The sequence below is a fragment of the Mustela erminea genome, chromosome 3, assembly GCF_009829155.1.
Source record: "Mustela erminea isolate mMusErm1 chromosome 3, mMusErm1.Pri, whole genome shotgun sequence".
NCBI lineage: Eukaryota > Metazoa > Chordata > Mammalia > Carnivora > Mustelidae > Mustela > Mustela erminea.
The window spans coordinates 38,324,531-38,336,034 of NC_045616.1; positions in this window are offsets into that span (position 1 = coordinate 38,324,531).

Sequence of the window (11,504 nt, forward strand, 5' to 3'; positions counted from 1 at the left end):
GTGAATCCCAGTGGTTCACAAAGTAGGATGTATTCATAACCCATGGATAACCAAAGGACTATCTCAGCATTATTTAGAATAAAACCTGAGATTAAGTGATCTACCATTGTTGCAGCCAGCTGCTAGTCACATTTCTCAAGAGACAATGCTGTCTTACCTACTTTCAAAAGAAACAATAACAAGGTTGCCAATACTTTTATAGTATTGTTATTGTTGTTTATTATAGAACATGTACATTTCTAAGAATTTTACATTAATATGTTTATTTAATCACAGCACCAGTTGTATGAGGGTACCGTAGTTATTCGACCATACTGATGAAAAAAGTGGCTGATTAACTTGCTCAGGGTCACAGAAGGGAAGCCAGAATGTAAACTCAGACATGTGGCTCCAGACTCTAAGCCTTCAACTTCTATGCTCTATTGCCCTTTTACGGGAAGTGTCTTTTCCTATGCAACACAGCACGTTGGTTATGAGGGCAGGCTCTGTATTTGTACTCGCTGGTCTTAGCTCTCAGGTCCTGTCTTCATTTGCTGTGTGTACATAGATGTTGTAACATCTCTAAGCGCTTCAATTTTCTAGTCTTAAAAAATGAGAAATGATAGTACTTTACAGAGCTGGAGGAAGAACTGAATATAATAGTGTTTACAAAGAACTTGCATGCTTCACTCCTTCAATAAATGTTAGCCTGTGCATGGGATATAGCATTGCTTTTGCTTAACATATCTTTTATGCATGAGATAAAGCAACTTCATGACAAAAGACCTGTTCGTAGCTGCCTTCCTCAGAAGTGAACTATGAACATAATCAGGTGTTTAGAGCTCCATGAGTGCCTTTTCAGGGATGCATTTCTGATAATCCAATCCAGTATGCCAAGATGACAAGTCCAGGAATTCTGAATTGACTTATGCAGCTTACAAGGCAGAACCAGAACTACTGTCTTTGACCCTCTTCCCAACCCCATCTTCCTTCCTTTGAGATCTATTTGTAACTTAAAGGTAGGCTATTATTATTTTAAAGTTTGGAAAGGAGAAAAAATAAAATACCATTTGCAAATCTTAGCAAGTATCTTCAAAAAAGCTGGAGGGGTGATAGTATATAGCTTCCGGAATTGGGAAGGTAGATGATGGAGAGAACCAGTCTCAGGTTCATTTTTGTTTTTGTTTTTCATCATCCCATAACGGCTGTAAGACTTCAAAACCTAGTCAAAACCTTGGTGAATGGAGAATGGTTGAGAAGTGTGCAATAATAGTTAGGCCTAGAAGCAATCTAAGAAAATCTTCAAGTCTCAAGCTCACCTACAAAATAAAATTGAGCTCCTAGGTCCAATGAGCTCCTAGGTCTAGTCCAACTAGATGATGTAATGAGTTGAGGGGGAAGCCAAATACTGCTTAGACTCTCAATCCATCCAAACCAAATCAACCTCTGAAAGGACTAGTCAAATATCCTCTTCTCTGGAACAACTGCTCAATGTCTCTGTCTAAGGAGCCTTGGGAATAGATCAGGATCTTCAGTAGGGTATATACCCTGATCATAATTAGGCATTTATTTGTCTATTTGTTACTTATTTATTTGAATGGTAGGTTTTATCTATCCAACCATAGTATTCATTTGTTGTAATGATTTCCTTCTTTCAAAATACCTTTTTAACATTTAAATTCAACGAGCCAACTTACAGTACGTCATTAGTTTCAGATGTGGTGTTCACTAATTTATCAGTTGCAGGTAACACCCAGTGCCCATCACATCACATGCCCTCCTTAACGCCCATCTTTCAAAATTTATGACACCTAACAGATTATATTTTCTAAAGATGACCATAATGCCATATCTTATGTCTTCCACAATGTGATCTTGTCAACCTTCTTCCCATCCTACAAAGAACTGAAGACTATTTCTCCCCCCCCTTGAGTCTTGGGAAGGCCCAGTGACTGCTGTCATCGACAGAACAAGCAGAAGTGTTGCTGGTCCCAGTTTCTGCTTCCTGCCTCTTGGAAACCACCTATCCTGTGAGAATTATGGTTTCCCTGAGAACCCACATTGTGAGAACCCTGGAAAATCTCTGGATATAAGATGCTATGGAAAGAGAAAGAGAGAATGAAAGAGAACAATGGGCCAAAGAGAACGGAAGTGTCAGATACGTGTGTTGGAAAATAGTGTCCGTATTTTCATAGTTCTGCTCAGTCAGGGCTTTATGAGCAAAGACTACTGTGGGTGGAGGAGTGTGATAATAACCCTAAAGGAAAAGACCTTCAGAGATTTAGAAATCTATTTCCCCCAGGTCATTTCTTTATGAGACCCTCTCCTCCTCTCCCCAGAGAGAATTTTGTTTGTCTCTCTCACCGTCTCTGTCTTGCAAAGGGGAGGAAGGCTTGGCATGCCAGCTGTTTATATAAGCTCCGATAATTCATAATTTCCGTTTCCTCTTCCTTAGTACAATACCCTTTACACCCAGATTTCATCTTACCCTCAACATGTCACCTGGTAAGGGACTAGGATATGGTAAGCTAGTGCTGGGATCACCGTGTAAGTGAATAATCAGTCTCTTCTCTGAACTGGAAACCTCATGATGCCTATAAGGATCAATAAATGAAGACATAAAAACCTAAGCATGTGAAGTTATTTTGGAAATGGATCCTCCAGCTGTCCCAGCTGCCATTACCTGGATCAGAGACAAACTGCCCAGCTGAGCCGTTCTTCACTTTCTGACCCACTAAATCATGAACAAAACAAAATGGTTATTCTAAACCACTAAATTTTAGAGTAGTATTATACACAGGAATAAATAACTGGAAAACAGTGGGTTGTCTGTCTAAATGATATCTTTAATGTATTGTCTTATTGTCCAAACATTCCTTTTCATCACTTATTTTAAAATATTCCATATTTTTGTAAACCCATGACCAGGTTTACATATAAGAGAAATCAGGCATTGTGATGGACTATTCTACTCCACTTCATGTATTTTATTTTCTATTATATTCTAATTTTTCTTTTAATGATACTTTTTGATATTTAAAGTTGCCCATCTTTTCTCTCTTTAAATTCCATACCTTCCTTTTTATGCTATACATGCGTGTGTGAATGTTTATAGGTATGAATGTATAAAAGTATATATTCATTTACTCACATGTTTATTTATGAGTATGTTTGTTTCTTTATTAATAGAGTAACACCTATGTTTTGCCATTTCCAAGTGAATGCAATACATCTTGCAAAGAGGTTACATACAGTGTTATAACACATGTTTATGAGTTCAGGATGAAAATAAGGGTATCTCTGAGTGATGGAACCAGATGCATACATGTTTACACAAAACATAAATGGGCATTTGAATCTAATAGAATCCAAATGATTGGAACAACACAAATGTCAGTTGCCATCTTTTCTACATATGACATCTATATTATCCTGGTTACCTGACCAATATGCCATTATTACAGTGCTATTCCACTGTTAAATCATTTTCATAGGTTAAAAATAAAATGAAAAATTATAAGCCTCATCAGGGAGTTTAGCAATATTGGATTCTTATCCTGACTCTGCTTGCCTAGTCTAGAGACTCTGAGCAGACCTTAAGAAAGTCATTTCAAAGTTTCTTCACCTAAAAACTAGAAGAAAGGTTTATGTAGGAATAAAGTTCTAGCATTCATGAGTTCACTTCCTGAGGGTGGCTTGATAGAAAAACAGAATGAACAAGAGCTATAAGCAGAAGTAGATTCCTGAGAGAGTGACAGAGAAGAACCAAGTGGGGAAAGACTGGGAAGGTGTGATATATCATACCTTCATATTTCATATTTCAAACTAGAGTTAACCTTGGGAAAGATTTATTCTCAAAACAGATAATCCCCTTTATAGAAATTCAACATATTGCCTCAGTGAGTGAAAATAGTATAAAATGCCTGATGATTACCAGGGTTTTAAAGGATAATTTTAAATAAAGAAAGATATTTTGGAAAGGGGTGGTAATAAATTCAAAATGGAAATGACATTATAATTTGGGAAGACCTGCTTTCAGATGTTCTTAACCTTGAATTCATGAATCCATGAACTTTAGGTTGTCCGTTAATCTCCTAAAGCTGCATGCAAAATCGTGTGATGTGTCTTTTTTTTTTTTTTTTTGGAGAAGCTTTATATCTTTATATATATTTCATCAGATTCTTGAATAGCCTAAGTCAGAAATAAAGACTCTCCACAGGTTTCTTTGAAATAATTCAAAGTTGGTGAGCATAAACATGATAAGCTTGGGGGAAGTTTTATAAATGGACCACATCCCTTTTACCTCCATTTCCTAATGCTAAAGATCAAAATAGTCACCTCTCAGGCATAAACATATTTGAAAATATCGATTATATAAACAGGTTTTTGAACTAACCAAATGGGAGTCATTAGCCCAACCCTAATTGTATGTCACCGTCGCCTCTCCCAAGAAAAGTCAGGGGTTTTAATGCAGTATCATCCCCCATTGCTGTGCCAGTTGAAACAGCAATAGAGAAAAGCCCCCATCTGTGGTGATGGTCTCCTGATGAAAGTGTTACTTTAGTAAAGACAAGAGGTAATATTAGAAAGATTTACCTCTGTTTCTGGATAATGAGATAGGACTGTTGAATTTTGTTGACAGATCTGCTATCAGATCGGTTACTGTTAAAATGAACAAAGTGAGGGGCTGCTGGAAATTTTTGATAGAAAAAATTAGTTTAAAAGTTATTTCCTAGGGGCGCCTGGGTGGCTCAGTGGGTTAAAGCCTTTGCCTTCGGCTCAGGTCATGATCCCAGGGTTCTGGGATCGAGCCCTGCATCAGGCTCTCTGCCCAGCAGGGAGCCTGCTTCCCTCGCCCCTTCTCTCTGCCTGCGTCTCTGCCTACTTGTGATCTCTGTCAAATAAATAAATAAAATCTTTAAAAAAAATTTATTTTCCACACAAAGTATGAACCCTGCTCTCAATGATTAGATATACAAGTTTACTGATTGTGAGGATGCTTTTTAAAAGGACAAATTTCTACAGTGAAAAATTAGTAAGTTATTCCCTAGCAAATGCTGAATAAAATCCAATTTGAGTTACTGGTCTTTTCACAAAAATAACAAGCATGCTTTTTGCAAGGCATATAGGAGATATCTATAGTATGTGTGTGCATTAGATAGTTAACACATTTTCAGTAAAGACTGATCCCACTAAGAGTCCAGCCAACTGATATTAAGCATAGAGAATTATTTGGATATTTTAATAAGATAATGTTGTTAGGTTTAATATTTCTTGTCCAGACTAAATGGAACAAATACCACCTGGGTACAGAGAATGGTAGACTTTTATTATTTGATTAGAATAAATAGATATTTTGCCTCATCTGTTCTTTTTTATTGTGATCAAAATTTTGCTTGCGGGAACATCTCATTTGCCTCATTTTCTTTTATAACTTCGGAACAAAACCAAAGTTGTTTTGTACATAATGTTTTCTTGTAAAGTAATAATATTACTCCATCAGCACTCAGTGGGCAAACATATTTTTCAACATTCCTCTTTTAATTAACTTGTCTTACAAACAAAGGCTACCAGATGAACACAATTTATCCACAGCATGTATTTTCAGCTAGAAGGCAGATAATTATTGCTCACTGCAGAAATAATGTTCTCCTACTTGCTCATGTAAAACAAACTTTAAATGTCATTTTACAGCGATAAAGATTACATAGCACAGGGCTGTCTTAAGGGAGGACAATTACCCAGAGGAACTTCTCATTAACCTGAAGGTCAGGGGTGAGAGATGATCACCAGCTCTGGCTAACGGGAACTTAAATTGCCCTACTCTAAATATAATGTCCTCATAATCACAAGAGTGGCGACAGTAAAGACTAAACAGTTATTGTGATACATTTCTGTGTGGAATTATACATTGTGGAAAGTGACTCGGTACCTGCAACCTTGTCCCTGCTGTCTGGGAACCAGAGCCCAGCGGCATTGCATGGAATAAAGAGGCTCCGGAAGTGAATTGCCTCCTTTAATAAACTAGCGGCAGCTCAGCAACATTTAAATGTATTGTTTCAATTAATCACAGCAATTGCAAAGTGATCCTTAAGCATTAAGAGAAAATTGTGCTTTCAAACAGGCTGCCTCCAGTCTGCCAGCCATGCTCAGCTGTACTAAGGCATTTCAGCGATGTATATGAGAGTAGGAAGCACTTGAGAAAATCATGCTTACTCATTCTTAAGCTGTAAATTAATTTTCTAAGCTGTGAAGTTCTTAAACCTCTTTTGTAAAACGTAGACCATTTGTTTTCCTAGTCTAAACGTCTAACCTTTCCCTAAAGAACAAAAGTTTACTTTTGTTTGCATTAAGTCCTCCCCAGATCTGTCATACAAGCAAATATGCTGCTTTTTTAGTTCTCATACTCCATAAATTGTAAGCCAAACAATACGTTTAGTAATAGTTCTCCAGGGGAGCGTGAAGAGAGAAAGAAACACAATCAAACTACACACATTGACTACTGTCCCAATGAAAGATGAGTGCGAAACAATTCATGTTATATGGTTGTTCGGGAGAGACCGATGTGGCTTAGAAGCAGTCCAAACGAAATGCAACGCAAGCATGACTAAACTATTTGGAAGGGTGTTATACACTGATATGAAGAGGAGACACACAGCTCCGAGGTGGCAGGTCACATGATCTCCTGGCCAGTATAAAGGTCTTATAGGAAGATATGGACTGGTCTAATAACTTAAAATAGAAACAATGTATCTCTTGGTGCAATGAGAAACCTAGACAAAGAAAATCATAAAGGGATTAGCACATCCTGGAGAAGGTTAATCTTCCTGGCTGAAGAAAGGCTGAAAAAAGAATAGAGAGATATTTTCTGGTTAATGTGAAATTGGCAGTCACCCTGGAAAGGAAATGAGAAAAAGCCCTAAAATTGGCTTTGGGCCTTAGGATCTTTTGAATGACAGTTCACTTACCAGGGTGGGAGTTTTTTCATTCTTTTGCTTGAAATAACAACTAATAGGAAAGGCATTTAAAAATTAGCTCCCACAGAATATTCATTGATTATATTTGTACGGGGAAAGGGTTCCATTGGGTAAGAACACTCTGTTCAACCGCAAAGATACTTTTAAACTGCAAATACACAGATAAACAACCAGAATCTGAGAGTGGGGAGGCTTTTATCCTCAAGAGTCCTATGAGTAAAAAAAGACCGAGGGCTGAAAGCAGTAACAAGCTAAAGGGCAGCTCTACTGGTTTGCAGCTTAATCAATTGGTCCTGGTTCTAGAAAATTTCCGAGTATTAAAGGCATTAAAGATAGATGTCTCCCCAACCCCTCCTTTTTAACAACAAACCATAAATTTTATAAGGTAGTAATTATGTCTGCTTTTTAAGCTCTAAGACTTTCTCTTTTCTTAAGCTTATAAAACTGACTGCCGGAGGATGAAAGGAGAAAATAAGAAGTATAATCTTCAAATGAGGGAAGAGGGACAGGCCCTACATACTTAGGATAGAGGATTTGCCCTGGAACTACAGGTTGGCTTGAAGTTACAGTGAAATATAAAGTGACCAGCTTCTTCCCTTGAAAAACACTTTGTTGTTCTAGACCTTCCCTTTTGATGATGGGTTGATTTGTAAACTAGTTTGTGCTGGTAAGGTGGAAAGAAGTGACTAATAGGAGAATCCATCTGGTTCAAGTGATGTATGCAGGTTAACTATAACTAGTCATCAGTACTACCCCACCTGAGCAACCCAATTTACATTCATGAAAATTAGGGGGGAATGCAAGTCAGGGAGGTGCCAGCAGAGAGGGTGATGTCAGGCTTTGGGGGCCTGTGGCTCTGTGTGCATGAGCCCCAAGCATCACACAAGCTCTTTTGGCTTCACTGTCCAGAGGCCAGGGGCACTCAAGGTACTTAGTATATTCTGACTTTTCCCAAGAGGGAGAGGGAGCATTTTACAAAGGCATTCTAGTCCCTTCTAAACACTTTAGTGGTTTCCTAATTTAAGTTGTGGATGAAAAAATCATTCCTATCTTATACAGAGCTATAAAATAAATATTCCTTTTACAGAAAATATGAAGTCCTCTGTGTTTTTATATAATGTTGAGTAAAATGTGTAGTAAGTTAAATATTTAGTAGAAAGTTTCAGTAGGTTACTTTACTTTGACTTCTCATTGAGCGGTTATAAGCACCTTTAGAAATCATTTCAATGCCACACAAAGTAACATGACAGGGGGCTAAGTCCTGTAGAAGCATCATATTTAAGTTTGGAATAAGCCACACAGAATGTGATGGAGAAATAATCATAAAAATATTTCTATTGCTGTCTTCCTGTCTTTACACATTACATATTAAAATATGGGGCACCTAGGTGGCTCAGTGGGGTAAGCCTCTGCCTTCAGCTCAGGTCAGATCCCAGGGTCCTGGGATCTAGCCCTGCATTGGACTCTCTGCTCAGCAGGGAGCCTGCTTCCCTCTCTCTCTCTGCCTGCCTCTCTGCCTACTTGTGATCTCTGTCTGTCAAATAAATAAATAAAATCTTAAAAAAAATACCATTATCCATTTTAAAAACAAGGCTTATCACTTGATGTGACATGAGAATGCATCCTGAAGACAATTAAGTGTAATCCAAGTACATCTTTGAGCCAGTGTTGCTTGAGACATCTGTACATATCTAGCACATTTTTACCCCTCTTTATTTAAATTAAACTCTCCAAGATGTGTTTGTATGCTATAGCATGGACTGAATCTTCTCATGCTTAAGTTAAAATACACTGAAAGAATTTCTCATTGAAACAAACTTTTTCTCACACCTACGGAGGACAAAAAGGAAATTATTTAACTAAACAGTGGCTGAGAGATAGAAAACATAAAACACGACCAGATAACACCATCCCGTGGTCATGCCCTGTAGCTCACACTCAGGATGGTTTAGGAAATGGTGTGCTTTTGTCTCTCATGATAAAGTCTGCTGTTTCTGCATTTAGGGGGAAAAAAATGACTGAAAGCCAGCCAAGGAAAAGGGCTTGTTTTTTCAGTAGTGCTTTTTTTTTTTTTAAAACAAAGAAATCTTAGTTAACAGAATGATTTTAAAGAAACTTAGACACCAAAAATAAATTCATTTGGTTAATAATAGGTATCTGCATTAAAGTATCTGCATTAAAAATAAACAATGCTTTGCTGTTGATGCTCAGAATAAAATGTATTCTTCTTTCCTTTTTTCTCTTTATTCCTTCTTTCCTTCCTTTTATCCTTCATTTCTTCCTCTCCTACTCTCTATCTCATCTTTCTTCTGCTTCTTTCCTAAAATATTTCTAAGATTTTTAAGATAATCCTTAATCTGTTATAATAATTTAAAATTAGCACACTCAAAAAGGACAGCAGCATAGTAAAAACTTAGACTTAAATAGGAGAGGAGATTAGTTTGCTCATGAAGTAATAGTAGAGGCAAGAATTTTTTTCTTTCCTAATTATTTAAAGATAATTTTCAAATCTCAAGAACATTTGAGACATGCTGGCTTAAACAGCAGACATTTATTTCTCACAGCTCTGGAGGCTGGAAAAGTCTGAAATCAGGGTGCCATGGTCTGATTCAGGTGAAAGCCCTCTTACTGTTTTTCTCACATGGTGCAAAGAGTGAGATCTGTCTCATCTTCTACTATGGTCATTAATCCCATGAGGATCCCACCGTCAAGACACTGTCTAACCCTAATTACCTCCCAAAGGCCCCACTTCCAAATACTATTACACGGGTGATGAGAGTTTCAACATATGAATCTTAGAGGAAAGTATTCAGTCCAAAGCACAAATAATCTCCCAAAATTGATCAAAAATTTGTATTAAATAATAATGATTTTTTTTGTTTGTTTTGCTGCAGTGGTACCCATTTCCCATTCTTCCAGCAATAGTCTCTACTTTCTTTTGTGCATTTTTCCCTACTGAGTCCTGGATCATACGTTCCAAGAGAGGCTTCGCCAACAGCTAAATGGTGGGTCATGTGATATGCACCCAGATCAATCAACATGTCCTATATTCTTGGCTGCATGTGCCTAATGGGGGATATATGAGCACATAGTCCTACTGGATTAAATACAAAAAGAGGTAGGAACAGAACATCATCATCCCTGTTATGATGATGAGATATCCAAGAGTACACCCTGTTCAGAGAAAGGAAAAGGAGATGAAGATATAGCAACTGGGCCTAATGATCTCATGGAGTTCCTGTCTTCTTGCCCAAAGTCAGCCAATGTATGAGTTCAGACAACTGCCTTTCCAGTAATATGACCTAATAAATTCTCTCTTGGCTAAAGCCATTTTGAGTTTGATTTTCAGCCATTTGTTACTAACAGAACTCTAATGGATAAATTTGATTACTTACTCAATCCAGATCATCATTTTTGGATTGACTCATCCTGCTTCATACCAGTCAAGGATTGTTAGATATTAAAAATAGTGTTTCATACCTCTATCATGTTCTTTTCTTTGAAACATGGAAGAAATATCCTTTTGAAAATGCACATTGATAATATTTCAGTACTTTGTTTAGTACTTTGATTTTTAAACTTGTAAGGAGTTCAGGGGGAGATGGTTCTCTAAGACTTGAGAGAAAAAAGGTTTTGAGTTTTTGATAGGTTTTTGCCTCTTGAAATGTGACAAGCAACTATGGCTGGACTTTTCCTCCTGGGGCCCCTTCCATATGAATGGACTTTCAATGTACATGATGAACCACAAAAGCTTTCCACGGGCAGGAAGGAATCATACATTGTCCAATATTCTTTTTTTATAAGGAATTTTTCCCTAGGCCTTTTAAAAACTGTCAAAAATCAGCCATTCTTTTTCCTCAAGATCAACAAAGGAAATTAAAATAAAGAAAATATCAATAATACTTTTATCTGTTCAAGTATAATGTCAAAGTTCTGCCTTTATCTTATTAATCGTTCAAGTAGTTTTTTTTTTTAATGGAATTTAATTATATGGCTGGTAAGTTTTGCATTATCTAGACATAGCCATAATTTCTCTATTTGATTTTCTTCTTTGATTTTTGGAAATGTTAGAACCAAATCTCTTCAACTTCCTGCTTTTTATCTCCCCTTAAGAAAAAGCTGGAACCGGCAATGATTTATAAATGAAATTCAAGAGGAGGAAACTATACATTAAAAAAAAAGTTTTTACTCTACAACAACATTCTGGCTCAACTAGAATTTCTTTTGTTATTAGTTGATAATCACATCACTGGATATAACTTGTGACTGTTATAGAAATATTATGCTGCTTCACTCTAGGTTTATTGAGCTAAGAGATTCAGAAAGGACTTCTCATTTACATTTTTATCACTGTCTCTTTAAAAGTGTTTATTTAATAACAACTTGATCACAAATCACTAGTCTTCAGAATCAATTCTTATATACATTTCTCATCAAACTATATTTTTGAAGTAGCTTTATTTTCAAGGGTTTCTGATGCTTTTTGCTTTCTGTGAAGTCAGAAAGAACTATTTCCTCCTCTAAAATTGTTCTGTTTAGGGGCACCTG